The sequence below is a fragment of the Aedes albopictus genome, chromosome 2 (genome assembly GCF_035046485.1).
Source record: "Aedes albopictus strain Foshan chromosome 2, AalbF5, whole genome shotgun sequence".
NCBI classification, from domain to species: domain Eukaryota; kingdom Metazoa; phylum Arthropoda; class Insecta; order Diptera; family Culicidae; genus Aedes; species Aedes albopictus.
In genome coordinates, this window is record NC_085137.1 from 17820180 (window position 1) to 17835282 (window position 15103).

Below are 15103 nucleotides of genomic sequence, written 5' to 3' on the forward strand. Positions count from 1 at the left end.
TCCTTCACATTTTCATTCTTCCCAAAAATGTAAAAACCGTTTATGAAATAAATAACTAATTTTAGATCCCTGAGGAAGGTCCTAAATGAGACCGAAACGTCGGACAAGATTAAATAGCTGTTTTTGAATTTTGTCAAGACGGGAAGAGCTATTTTCAAGCTAAAATCTATCGCAGACGAATCCAAAAAGCTTTCTAGAAATGTGCCATTTCTAAGGAGTGCTGCCAAAAAGTTATCGGTTCCATCTGTCCAGGTCTTGACTCTCCAGGTATTCGTGCCTCTACGGCCGGTATTATCAGTGTTTTGTATATGGTACATTTGGCGTGAGGGTGAATCTTTTTTGATCGCAGATTTTTGTGGAGACCATGGTAGACCCGACTTCCACTGATGGTGCGTCTTAGAATTTCACGACTAACGTTGTTGCCTGCCACTAATTATAATCTGAGATAGACAACGTCTTCCACCACATCGAGAATGTCCCCGTCTATCGTAACAATGCTACCAATATTCGCCCTGTCGTTCGCGGTTCTGCCTGCCAGCATGTACATCGTATTTGACGCGTTCACCATCAGCTCAACCTTTGCTGCTTCACGATTCAGGCGGGATTACACTGTACAGTTCAGCCACCGCTTCAAATATTCTACCAATAATATTCATGTCATCCGCAAAACCGACAAATTAGCCGAATGTTGTGAAAATCGTGCCCCAGTTGTTATGTCTGGCTCGTTGCATTACACCTTCCAGGACGATGTTGAGCAGCTTGCATGAATAGCGATCAACTTGTCGTAGTCCTTCCGCAATTCGAACATATAAGGCAGATCTCCCGTTATCTTTCTGTAATTTTTACTTTGTCCATCGTCGCTTCGATCAGTTTAGCGAGCTTCCCGGAGAAGCCGTTCTCGTCCATGACATTCCATAGCTCTGCGCATACGATACTGTCGTACACTGCCTTGAAGTCGATGCACAGGTGGTGCGCTAGGACCTGGCATTCACTGTATTGAAAAAAAAAACCGCACGGTGCAGATCTGGTCCGTTGTCGAGCACAAACTTCTTCACTTTAGGTGAAAGATGACAAGATGATCTGGGATAGCATCTACAAACGCCTATACACGGCATTTAAAATTGTGATCTCTCGGAAGCTCTCACACTTGTACTTGTCACTTTTCTTATAGATGAGGTGAATAACGATTGTTGTTTTTCATCGGATAACCAATCGAAAAAGTATGTTAGACATTCGTAATGACTAAAGTTGTCTAGTGAACTTGGGGAGACGCGGGTTCAAACCCCATCAGAACTACGTGGCTTATTTCCCACTTAATTTGTCCAATTTTTTAACACATATGGTGCCTATGATCTTCAGTCATAACTTGTGTCTTGAAGTAGTTTGCAATTGAATACAGTGCGAGAAATAAGTATAAAGACAGAGCCGTTTTCCATACAAAATAATCATGTTTAGGGATCAAAATCTCTTTTTCTAGCGATTCGATTTTTGTAGAATTTTGTCTGCAACCTTAAAATAACTGGCCAGAAATATAAATCATCATCCATGAAAACGTTTATATCGACTTTTCAGAATCAAATAAATATAAAGACACTTATTTCCATATAAAATGTGTCTTTATATTTATTTGAATCTGAAAAGTCGATATAAACGTTTTCATGGATGATGATTTATATTTCTAGCCAAAATTCTAGTTATTTTAAGGTTGCAGACAAAATTCCATAACAATCAAATCGCTAGAAAAAGTGATTTTGATCCCTAAACATGATTGTTTTGTGTGGAAAACGGCTCTGTCTTTATACTTATTTCTCGCACTGTAATGCTTGAAAAGACAAAAACCAGAACTTTGATTGTCAATAAAAAAATATCACTTTTTAAGCCATACGCAATGATGTCAGAGCCATTTCTAATTGGACGTAAAGTTTCCCGTTTAAACTAAAAATGTCAGGACCCTGAAAGCATATAGATAAAACAAATAGTTTAGCCGTGAAAAATTTTGTGCAGCCAGATACGGCTTTGGGATCACTATCCTACACAGTTTTAATTCAAGAAGTTAAATCGTTGAATACCACATTTCCAACGCAAAACAACGATTCCCCATGTGTTCTATAACTCGATGGTCCCTTGGATACCGAGTTGTGAAGAGTTGAGAAATTCTTATCCTTAGGAAAAGTATTAATCATCAGAACGCGATATTAATTAGATTGATTTAAGAGATCAAAATACTGAAAATAATATCCAAAAATGTTATTAGAATATCTGAATAATTAAGTCCTTTACTTCAACTATGCAACTATGGTATTGTGACTACGGGCCTTGTTGGTTTCATGGCCGTATCAGATGGCGCCATCAATCGCTTAGTTACTCCATAAGCTCGGTTGGAATCCCACTCGAGTCGAGGACACGGAAAATTCTCCTCTAGGCCAATGGATGGCCTTGGCTGAAGAAGGAGTGAATTGTCTATCCTTAAGGCCCATATCACCTTTTCTCATCATTTTATAATTTCTATAATTTTCCACGCCAGAAAAAAAAAACATTATAAACGAACATGCAGCAGCTCTTCAAAGCGAGTAGCTCTGGCAATGTTCTAATTATAACTATTTTAATTTGAATCCACCAGCAATCAGGCTGTGTCGATTGGCGGCATGAAAATATTATGATAGCGTAAAATCACTAGACGGCACCCCTCAGAATTCCGCTCCAATCTTGACCATTTCATACATAAAAACCCTAAGTAATCAACCTGGCGGTGATAGTGCCTTCGAAAAACCATTTCAACCAACCTCAAGTGAAATGAAAATGATCATCGCAATTTTCAGTTTTACAAAAATCTTTTCATGAAACAAGCAATCATGTTACTAAACTGGCTTCTATTTTTTATATTCTACAACATCACCACATGAATATAAAATTTGTACGCATGAAACGACGTGCGGTAGTTATTTCTAGATTTTATCATCCCCCTTTTATTAAAGGTGTTCAAATATTGTGCAAAATCTCCGCGTGTTTTCTATACTTTTAGCGCTGCAAACTTGAACAAGAGTTCGGAGATTTATTCTCAAATTAAGGACTGTCCCACGAAGACAGTGAACAAATTGGAACATTGCTGTATATTGCATAGTGCTAGACTCGGTTCTAGAGCCAAAACTCCATAAAACATCCTTGTTGGATTTTGAACCACCATCTTGTATATTTTGGTTGATATGCTTGAACTCTATACTCCTTCCTTATACCAAATATACCCATGTTATTAGATCCGGAAACTCATTAAAACAGCTGTCATATTAAGTTGTTGACCGGCAGCTTGGATTTTGGGCTAACATTTTGGATATTCTGGTCACCATTTTTGGACCATGGCCTAACAGACCATGGCCTTGATGCAGACGCCTTTTAATTGTAGGCCGCCATCTTGAATTTTGGGTCGACATTGTGGTTATATGGCCAGTTCCACCTGTACTCGCCCGGATCACTAAAATGGCCATAACTTCGGAACGCCTTGAACTATTGGAACACCATCTCCAATAGCAAAAAATGCGGTAAAATTCCTGTTTGATTCGTGTTAAAATACGTAAAATCGGGGTAGTTAGTGTTTTTTTTTTTGCGCACAGACATACATACATACACACGTACAGACATCATTTCAATTCGTCTAACTGAGTTGATATATTTTATTATGTATTTTTAAAGAAATTGACACCAAAGGTTTCGAAAAAATAACTGACTTTTTTCATAGAATTTATAGGAGAACTCGTCAAAATTGTAACACATTTTCGTACAATATATTCTTCACTAATCTCACAAAAAGTCTGCAAAGCTGAAAAATGCAAAATATTCTGCTCATAATATAGCCACTACTATCTCAAGAACTTCCAAAACAGTCTGAACTTGAGATTCTTCATAATGATATATTCTTGAGACAAAAAAAAAATACCGGATATGACTAACCCTGGCCAGGGATTTAATGGTAAAATACTTTGATATAATCCAGCCAACAAATGTTATTGTTACATTTGAACTTTTAGTGGCTACGCAGTCTTTATTCTTGAAACGGGATTATTATCTACCCAACGTTTCGGCACTTAGGGATGGTGCCGAAACGTTGGGTAGATAATAAACCCGTTTCAAGAATAAAGACTGCGTAGCCACTAAAAGTTCAAAGTTAAGAATTTCAGTCGATCCTTGCAAGTTATTGTTACAGTAATTCAGAATTAAAGTTAAGGAAGCACACAGCGTAGTTGGCATTTTTCTAGTTCAGCTCACCTTCGACATTTCGATTTTTTAAATAAACGTGGAATATTTTTGAAAACTCACCGGGTATGTTTAGGGATTAGTCGGAAATTATTTGATTGTTTCCATATGATTTTTTCTTGATTTTTGTTCTAATGTTATCCGCCTGAAATCATCAAAATTCACCCGCCTGTCGATATCTGGGGAAATCCAAAATATTTATTAAATATTTAAAATCTGAATACAACAATGATTGCAATCGAGGTTCAGAAGTGCCTTAATATGTGTATCCTGATTTTTTTTTCTAAAATTAGGCCGATGCAAATATTTAATTTGTTCTATGTCACCCCCCCCCCCCCCTTCAAAAATCTCAAAATATTGAAGGGGCGAAAAAAAACATGACGTCTCATGACTTCATTTTCAATAGACAATTTTTTTACAAGCAACTATTTTTCAATAGTTGAAAAATATTTTTTTCAATAGTTGGTAAAAATTCCAATTTTTCAATAGTTTTTTTTCGTTTGTTCCTTATTTATTTTTGTCCCCCCCCCCCCCCACTCGTACCTGATGAGTGGTCTCGGACATAAAAGAAAAATAATATTTGCATCGGCCTTATTCAATAGTACTTCTTTTAGAATCAAAAAATCTTCTCGCGTGCATATATTTAGAAATTTCAATAAAAAATAAAACAAATTTCCACATATTATTCCCGTAATTTTTCTACCAGTGAAAAATTAAGAAATTTATCCATGTATCATCTTGCAATTTCTCTTTTAACACATTTCATCCAAACTTCTGTTTCAAAAGTTCTAGTTCTTCCAAGAATTTCAATAATTTTAGATAAGGATTCCGTCTGAAACATTCCCATGCATAAAATAGGTCTTCGCTGATTTCTTCTGGGATTGGTAAAAAAATCCAAAGATATCCACTTGAAGAGTTTTAATGTTGAATGTTCCCATTAAACTATTTGAATTTGACATTACAGGATCTCCCATTTTCACAAGAATATAAATTATTTCAATCAGGATATTAACCAAAATATTCGTTAGGGTTCAGTAAACCTCGTTTAACGTTACATTTAAGTATAGGTTTATAGCAAGATCTTGTTTTGGGATGGTTTGTCGTAGAAATGAAGTGAATTTGGGATTAAGTTGAATATATTTTTTTAATGAGTAACATTAAGATTTGTACCATTTATTTGTTTCGAAATCAAATAGCAATGTTGCAGAATTCTCTTTTATTTCGCAAAACTTGTGGTTGAATTTCGTAGAATTTCGCAAAATTTCGTTGCGAGATATACTGGCGAAATCATTCGGTATACCGCATACCCTTACGTGGTACAGCTAGATTGAACAGAGACAGAAATTCTAACTTAAGCAACACGATGGCGCAAACTTTAAAAAATGTTCTTACCCAAAATATTCTAATTTCAACTACATTGATCTGCTATTTTAAATTCTGATAAGCTACGAAAAGTTGAATGGGATTGATAAGGTGTAAAGGGACGCCGATGATTTCGAAGTAGGTTAAACAAGAAAAAAAATTGCAGAAATGTAACAGTTTCTGTTTTCCTCCGCTTGATGGCACTGAAAGTGTTCAATGCAACTATTTTCATTATTTTTATAGAGAACTAGCTGTACCCGGCAAACTTTGTCTTGCCTACTGCGTTTTTTGACGTTTCAAGTTTCTAGTCAAGACCAAGTCCCCGGTCAAAATGTATGGAAGATCGATTTTCAAAAACTCTCAATTGTTCCATGTTTTTTGCCTCATAAACCTTCCTTGGGTGAAAACTAACATAACAAAACTAAGACGACCAAAATCGGTCCTTCCGTTCACAAGTTATGCGCGGTCCCACGTATGCCACTGCATTTTTATATAGATACCATGCACAATAATTTTATCTAAGATAGTATAATGATCCGATGATTGTAAGAAACAAAGTTTCTCAGTGTGTTTGGTCTGAGCCCATTTGAGCAAAGGAACCTATTTTGCACTTGCTGCTTTAACTCAGTCAAATTCAAATCGATTGGCTCGAATTTTTTAACATGATTAGATACCTACTGTACGTACCTGATCGTGTCTCAAAAATCACGTTAATCGAAGTCAAAGTCAAAGTGGATAACTGACACTAAGGAAGACTACAAGTGGTAGTCGAAATACGCGTATCTATCATAAGAATAAAGCATAACAGAGCGAAATTAAAAGGTACAAAACTGATTACACTCACTAGAAGTCAATCAGTTCACTGACTGAGTTATAGCAGCAAGTGTCAAAAATAGGTCCCTCCGCAGAAATAAGCACTCTGCTTAATGGTCCCTGAAACTAACAAATTCAAAACTTTATTAAAAATAATACCTGTATCACATCGTCACCCGTATTCCTGTATGTGGGTTTCTGCACAATAAATTTTAATGACTTTGTCTAACTTACCCAACAAATAGAACCCGAAATACTCTTGGGTGTCCCAAGCAAGAGAAAATATTAAAAGCAAAATAAATGACGTAGCATTCTTCATCCGATTTTTGACACCCTCTCCATCCTCGTAACCTGTTATCAAATACCTAATACATGGTTCGTAACAAAAATGTTACGTCATATGTGAATAGACTGTGCCTCGGGCTGAAAAGCTCCTTAATAAAGCTAATAATAAGTATAGGTGGTCCCTAACTCAATGATGGCATCGTTAATTTTTGTGTTATTAACATAACATATTATGCTTTTAACTTGTCTGTCATTAGCAGTTAAGTAACGAAAATCGGAACAAAACAAAAATCCAGGAAGGCCAATTGATTAACATATTTTGTTAGATTCAGTAACAACTTACTAACAGTGAATTTGAAAATTTGCTGCTGTTTTGTTATTGTTCTCCACATATTTTGAACACTCAATAGTAGAATAATAACTCAACTTGTTCTACATTGAATTATATTATTGAAATGATATTTAATTATTTCAATCATAACAAAATAAGATTGTTCAATAAAATATGTTATAGAAAAGTAATACAATACATACTTTGATAAATTAAATGACATGTGTAACGGAAAATATTGGAACCTTATAAATGTACATTTCGTTTTCCGTATCGGGCCCCACGTTTGGGAACTAGACACGAAAAATAAAATGGAACGTTACAAATGCACACACACAAGCATGCAACACATAACATAAATTGTGCCCAATTATCCAAATAGATAACGTAGTCCAATCCCAGGATGACGAGGTTTCATTTTTGTTCTTCGTCCATCAGTCATCCTAGAATTGTATTTTGTTTGGCAGTTCGCCTTTAGTTCGCAGCATCTGTTGCGGCATTCATAGCTTGTTTTGGTCTAGGAATTTCTAATCCTAAGGAGGCATCCAGATTCGGACAACAACACAAGACCGTCTACAATTTGATGTCCGTGTTAGGGGACGGCTTGTGCGTTTTGTACTGGATCGCTCCTGAAATTTTTGGAGCGCTACAAATGCACATTAAATTTCAGGGACAAATGTACAAACCACCTTAGTAAAACATACAAAATAAACAGACAAAATGTTCACAACAATTTACAAACGTAACACACTCCATGCAACAATCGAAGAATTTTCCATGAATTGGAGAATGCAATCCATGGAAAATTCTTAAAACTACTTTACAACGTATTAACTATATTACAAACGTAACACAACACCAGCAACAGCGGAAGAATTTTTCAAGAATCGAAATCGCGATTCTTGAAAAATTCTAAAAAACTCCTATTTACCATCCTTTCAAGTGGTCGGTTGATGGCAGCGATGATCATTCTATTTGGTGTCACCAGACTAACTTAATTACGTAAGCCAAACGCTTACCAGATAACTCCACGAGTTAAATTGCCACCAGGCTAACTTGAAACAAATTGCCACCAGGCTAACTTAAAACTAATAACGCCAGCGAATCCTAGCAAAGGGTATGATCTAACGCCATTAACCAACGGCCAAAGAACTGCCACCAACCAAGCATTTAATCTTCATCTATCTTTACTGTTGCGGACACTCATATCTGATCTACTCTAAGTTTATCTAACCGAAACTGCACTTTTTTCACTTTTTCATATCGAATTCCGCATCGTAGAGAAACTTTTTGAAAAGAAAATCTAATTCTCTTTCAGATGCGCTTAGATCCGGTAGGTACTTACGAACAACTTATGTGATTAATTTGAGGAGCTCTTGCTATGCCTCCGGCGGGCAATCTTCCAGATTTTTTGTTAGCTGGTCAATCCGGTGTCTGTCGCCGTGGGCATCGAGAATCATGATAATAGAAGCCATTACCAATGGAAAATAGCAACCACCAAGGCAAAATATGAGTTAATTTTGAAAACAAAAAAATGAAATTTTGATGTAAACAAACGATTTTCACCTTATCTCACTTAGCGCCTCTACAATTGGGGGTCATCTGAATTCACCTATAGCGTACCCTCGATATAACGTACAGCATTTATTTTTTTTTTGCCATGGATAACCTATAGATAAACTACGAAATCACTCAAATCAATGTTTTGTTGCAGCATTAGCCTTGTTACCCAGAATAAGCGCAATTTGGGGACAAATTAAGTGTACGTTATATCGAAGCAAAATGTACGTTATATCGAAGCACAAAAAACGTAATGACTTTTTCGTGAAAACTCAAGTTTTTCATAATTGGTTTTGTGTTTTTCACAGAAATCATTTTTTTCATTTCACGTCAGATACATCAATACTAGCATAAAAAATATTAAATTTTTCTCTGCTTCGATATAACGTACACTTCGATATAACGTACAAAGAGAAAACTTGTTTGTACGTTATATCGAAGAGTACCTGTATTACTTATTTGCTATTCTCCTCTGCTCTGGGTGCTCACACCTTAGACTCTATAGAGCTAGACTTCGAAACCGTCAATTCAAACATCGTCCGCCAAAGCGTTACAACACGTTTCCACACGGCACACCCTTCGGTAAACAGCAATCATCATCGCCATCATCTTGCATGCCCCTCGTTCGCGACGGTCAATCGTGACCGTCACCGCAGGGGCGCGTACATGAACGTCAACCAACTTGCGTGACACTTTTCGCGTCTTCCAATTAGATCTGTCACGCTGCATAAACCATTAAACAATATTTGCAGGACTAGATGTATTTCACTTCGCTGTTCTGTGCGAATCGGCGGTGGTATATCGTTTTTCCGACCGTGTTGTCCGTCTGTCTGGCTGTCGTCCGTGCGTGAATGGGGGAAAAAGGAGGAAAATTTATGTTTTCTATGTGACGATTCCGTGTGACGGTGGAGAACCGCAGAAAAGTTTTCACTTTCCAAAGTGTGATTGGTGGGGTCTCCGCTTTTTTCGGTGTTCTTTTGGTGACTGTTGGGGATATTTGGATGGTGTAAATTTTTTGGTGTATATCTGGAAGGTGACAGTGTTGTTAAGGGTGTTTTTACAAAGGGGATTTACTGTGGAAGTGTAGGATTTCGGTGTGATTTAAGTGAGATTTTCTATGTGGACTTGCTGAATTCAAGCGCTGTAGCGAAGAATTGGGTGAGTACAATTGGTTTTTCCTGTGTCTTGACGTAAGAATAGGATCAAAAGAATGGATTCTTTTATTGAAGGATACCAGCAGGAAGCAATGGCGTCGTTGTCTTTTGAGGATTGTGCTCTGTTGTGATAACAGCGACAGAGTAGATCATCCAGAAGAAACGGTGCTCACTTGGGCTGATAACACCGGGTTCCCAACACGGGCCGACAAGATTGCTCTTGTTCGCTGGAGCCATATTCCTTTGCATAAGCCCACCCTGTATTGATTTTCTGTCAAAAAGTAGTCGCAGACCCTCGTTCACAGCAGGACGGCGCTGCAGTCAGATCCCGTCTCTGCCGAACCGAAGGTGATAAACAAATGTCACTCCAATAGGATTCCCCTGTTTCGCTGCCTTAAACTTTGCTCTGCCGCTTATCATTTCCTACTTTCCTGGTTGCGACATTGCACACAGTCTACGGCTACGGTTAATCGATAGCGCCCGGTGGGCTTAAAATAGATTTTGTCACAATATTCAACTTTTGCGATCGGCTGATTGTGACACTTTTGACTGCGAAACGACTGTTATGTATCGCTCTTTATCGATTGGAGGTTATGTTAACGCCATCTTTACTTAGCGGGCCATTGCCGAGAAGACGGTCGAATTGAACAATGACAACAAACTCGGCTTATCTCTCGGCAAAAGTACCGATCCAACCCTGGGTAGAGCATTGCGCGAATAATAATTGGCAAACACGGTCGGGTCGTAAAATCATGAGGTTTATTATTCCGCGACGCTCTCATGTTTTAGAAACATCAGAAAATGATGCACTGCCAAAGAAAAGAAGAGCAGAAAACGAAAGCAAAAAATCAAGTGCACACACAAAAAAAAATCATATGTGCCTCCGCCAGATTATTCGCGTTCGCGCTGCTGGTGGTTGTTTTATTTTGACGTTTTGTTGTTTCGCTTTCGAGTGTGTCGTTGGTTCGTTGAATGCGGCCGGACCTCCCTGTTGTTGCTTGCTGCTAGACAAAAAAAAACGCTAGCAAAAGCAGAGGAAAAATATGGCACTCAGACATCGACGACTGTGGCATCGGCATCGGCGCAGCAACAGCGCAACGGAAATTCCGGACATTCCAGATCAAGGGATTGCGATTCCGAGAGGAGATTTGTGTATTCCTTTATGAAAATTGATGCTATTTTGAGCCTATGTCTGAATTACAATCAAGAATAGAACAACCGCTACTGCCATCCTTTCATTGTTGATGCTCCACACAACAGTGTAAAAAATTGTGTTGATGTATTGTTTCTGAATTTTGTGTTTTATTGTGAATCCTGCACCACAAGCGACACACATGAAGTTTTAAGTTTGAAGATTTCATGGCAACGTTCAAATGCAAGTTAGGGAGCGTCCATAAATTACGTCACGCTTTGAGGGGGGAGGGGGGTTAAGAAAAGTGTGACAACCCATACAAAAATTTTAGCGGTCCCATACAAAAAGCGTGACATAGGGGGGAGGGGGGGTTGAAAATGGTCGATTTTTGCGTGACGTAATTTATGGACGTCCCCTTAGTTATTTATTTATAAGTGCTCAGTCTGTGTTTTTCAGCTAATTTTATAATATGGAACAGTAACCAACTCTCGCCTAGTAAAATTATTTCAAATCGCTACATGATTGATACATTATGGATGCAATGAAAATGTAAGGTAACTTAAATCAACTTAAGCAAATATTTGGTATAAGGCATTGGTAGCATTGTATCCGTAATGCTACCAATGCCTTATATTACAAGTAAGGAAGAACAGAATAATAAAATGCACTGTTAATTTGAAGCTTGCTTCTTGATATTTGTGCATCTGAAGTTCTGATGCACTGTTGAACTCTCTAAAACAAAAGCTCTCATTTTTGAGTAGCGCCCATGCCGCACAGGGACTGTGTTGGAAACACACATTTTTTAAAATTGCTCATACGCTCACATTTTTGCAAAATATCAATATTTTTCGGTATTTGAAGGTGGTTTATAAACCCAGTGAGGTTGCCATGTCGAAATTATTGCAAAATACATGCGCATGTAAGCGTACGAGCAATTTTAAAAAAATGTGTGTCTCCAACACAGTCATGTGCGGCATGGATGTTTACTAAAAATGTGCAGGCCGAACACATTTTTGAGCGAAGGCGTTTTTGCGTGAAGAGGGGTTTTAAGAAACTGGAAGCATTATCTCGTGTTCAAGGTTTTTGATTTTTTGTTAAATAACGAAGCAATATTTTCAAAATCGGTTTTCGCACACGTAGAGTATGGGTCAAGGAATCTTCTGATTTTTTTTTTTGTGGTGGAATGTTTTTTTTTTTTCATTTTTGCAGAAACCATTTTTTTTGTGAAATTTTGTTTAAAAATGGTCTCTGCAAAAACGAAAAATACTTTCTACCACAAAAAAAATCAGAAGATACCTTGATGCATACTCTACATGTGTACGAAAACCGATTTTGAAAATATTGCAACGTTATTTAATAAAAAATAAAAAACCAAAAAGTTAGGAAATGCTTCCAGTTTCATATCCACACTTTTGAGAAACGAAAACTTTTCATATGTTTGTCATATAAATATTTATAATATAAGCTTCCCGGAGGAATTCTAAACTTCTATTTCTAGAAGTTAATTTGAAAACTTCACAGGAATTAAGCGTTTTACGCCTATAATAATGGCTGCTGTGTGGCTACCCAAGTAACCACGCTGTTGAAGCTGTACGTATTACACAAATAACGCACATATATTGACATGCATTATTCTATACAAATCATTCAAGTTGAATTAAAGCGGGAAGTGGCGCCACTATTGTTGAATTACGATGATACCAGTCTAACCGAAAGTCAGCAATAGTGGTGCCACTTGCCACTTTAACTCAACCTTAATGGTTAATGTAAGGCAATGCATGCCAATATATGCTCTTTAATTATGTAATACGTACAGCTTCAACCGCATAGTTACTTGGGTAATTATTTGAAAATTAAATAAAACACAGAAGGTTTTGAAACTCAAACGAGTTTTGCTAATTCAGATCACTGGCATTACTTTCTGATTTTAATGTAGAAGAAGATTCTGAAGTTTTTCAAGCCAAACGCATATGAGGCATTGTAATGCTAGAATTTATAGATAAAAGCATTCCTCCTCCAAATGAAGAAATAAATGAATGAAACGATTTTTTTTGTTACGAATAACTTCACGTGTGATACTTTTATGAAATGGAAACTAAACTAAAAACGAAAATGAAATAGATTTCAATTACATTTCAAGCCTAACTTTACCAACCAACAAAATCAACGGGCGGAGAAAATCGAAGGGGAAGTTCGCTGTTTCCATAGCAATTCATATATTGAGCATTTCGGAAACGTGAAAAATCCAGGTATTTTTTCACAAATCATTACCAAAGGTGAGTGATACAAGTAGTCCTCAACCAAATTCAGCGCCTCATGTAAAAATCTATTTTTTGTTTACATATGTTACATACGGCGTTTGGTAAAGTTAGGCTTGATTTATTGTTGAGCGAAATAAATGTCACCATAATAGATGTGAGCACAATCCGAACTTCACTTTATTTATAAAAATCATAGTAGGGGGATTCACTAAACAGCGTAAACCGCTGAATAAAAATTATTCTAATTAAACGTCGTGATCACAAAGTCAATATTTGATTATTTGATTTGCAATTTCTTGAAACATTTCAAATAGCAGAAAAGTATGGCTTACGCAGCACTTTAAACAGATTAGTGAATCTTTTTAGTGAAATGTTGATATGTTTACTATTGAAAACATAATTATGTCTATTTATCTGTGATACACTATATTTTTTATGTTATGACAGCCCGCAAGGATTTTAGACAGCCAAATTAGCTCTATGTAAATAAGTTCAAAATTTATCTAGAAAACTTCATGCCGTATTTGTTAATAATTCGATCATTGTGATTAGTGCAATAACACATATTATTAAAAATAAAACAAACATTCTCATCATCATCATAAAATCATAACAATGGAACTGGCCAAACAACAAACAGTCCACAATACATCTCACATTTACTTTCTTCCATTTTCTCTGTACCAACGCTCATTCGTCTTGCTCTCTGCTGGGTAGACGTATAGAGCCGCTGTTAGCGTATCTTTAAATTTCAAGACCCCTTATGTACCATACGTAAACTTTTCATTTTCGAGCCCTACTTGCAGCGATCGGTTGCGGATCGCTTCTCTGTTCAGAGCTCTACCGTATACTAAAACGCTTGCTAGAGCCCAGGAAAGGGGTTAGTCTAAGATCTTGGTTTCAGTCCTGAGCAAAGTCCTGAGCACTCACGGTGGTACAGAGGGCCGAATTCAAAGATTGAGCGATAGGCTGCTATCGCCTTGACCTGTGGGCAGGTCATGTTTCTGTCGACTTGCTTGATTTCGGTCTTGAGGCTGCGCCACCATGAGCCTCTGGGTCTGTCTCTGCTGCGATGTCCTGCTGGGTTCTAATCTAAACGCTTGCTTGCAGATTTCGTTTTCGCCCCTGCGTAGAGTGTGACCGACCCACCTCCACTTTCGCTTCCGAATTTCGACCGCTATCGGCTTTTTAAGACATCGACGATGGAACTAATGCCGCCAAACACCATATTGCCACAGTCAGTGGTGAATTGAAACATTTCAAGTGGTGAATTAAATTATAATGGGAAATTAACCGATTGCAGCGCCACGCTATTGCCACTTGTGTTGCCGATGAAATATTCCTCACGCAAAATTCATATTGGACACAAATTTAGATTGGACTTGGATGTCTGTTCTCTGTGCCTACAAGCTGTTGTTACAATCAAGTCGATAAAACTCATTTTAAAGCCTAGTTAGTTATCCTAACAGCTCTAATAAAGCCGTGATAAAACCCTATAAAACCCGAAAGGGCCCACTCTACAGAAGGTTGTTAAAACCAGTCCTTTAAACGTTTTATATGCTATTTGTTTTTGTATAGGCTGCAAGAAAATCAACAAGTTCGAAAAACTACTAGATCGAGGGATTAAAACCAATGATTAAAATTAATCTGACAATAAAGTCATCAAACTAATTGGAGCAAATTGCAAAAATGGCGAGAAAACAAAACTATGTCGGTCAGTCACGCGTCACTGATTTGCAAATCAGTACGTTAAAAAATTTGTTTCTATGACAGAGAAAAGCATGCCATAAAAAGTTTCCGGTATAATTCAAAAAAAAATACTACTGAATAATATGAAACGCCATGCCAGTTGTCGATTTTTGTTGTGCCAGAAATTACAATTTCTATCCCGTTGCAAAATTATGCATTGAAATCTCAATTCAAACGTCAATATGGCGTGCACAATTTATACGCAAGA

At 37.2% G+C, this 15103-nt stretch overlaps 1 protein-coding gene across 3 annotated transcripts in view; it reads left to right on the forward strand.

The window, feature by feature from the left end:
- Positions 1-9309: 9309 nt before the first annotated feature.
- The window catches only part of LOC109429565 (stress-activated protein kinase JNK), a 273562-nt gene continuing 267768 nt past the window's right edge, over positions 9310-15103 (forward strand). Inside the window, exon 1 of one of the 3 annotated variants that reach the window (XM_062849253.1) lies at positions 9310-9757. The gene's annotated coding sequence lies outside the window, so the exon portion shown is untranslated. The remainder of the gene's footprint in view (positions 9758-15103) is intronic. The other 2 variants (XM_062849248.1, XM_062849250.1) reach the window with 2 other exon arrangements.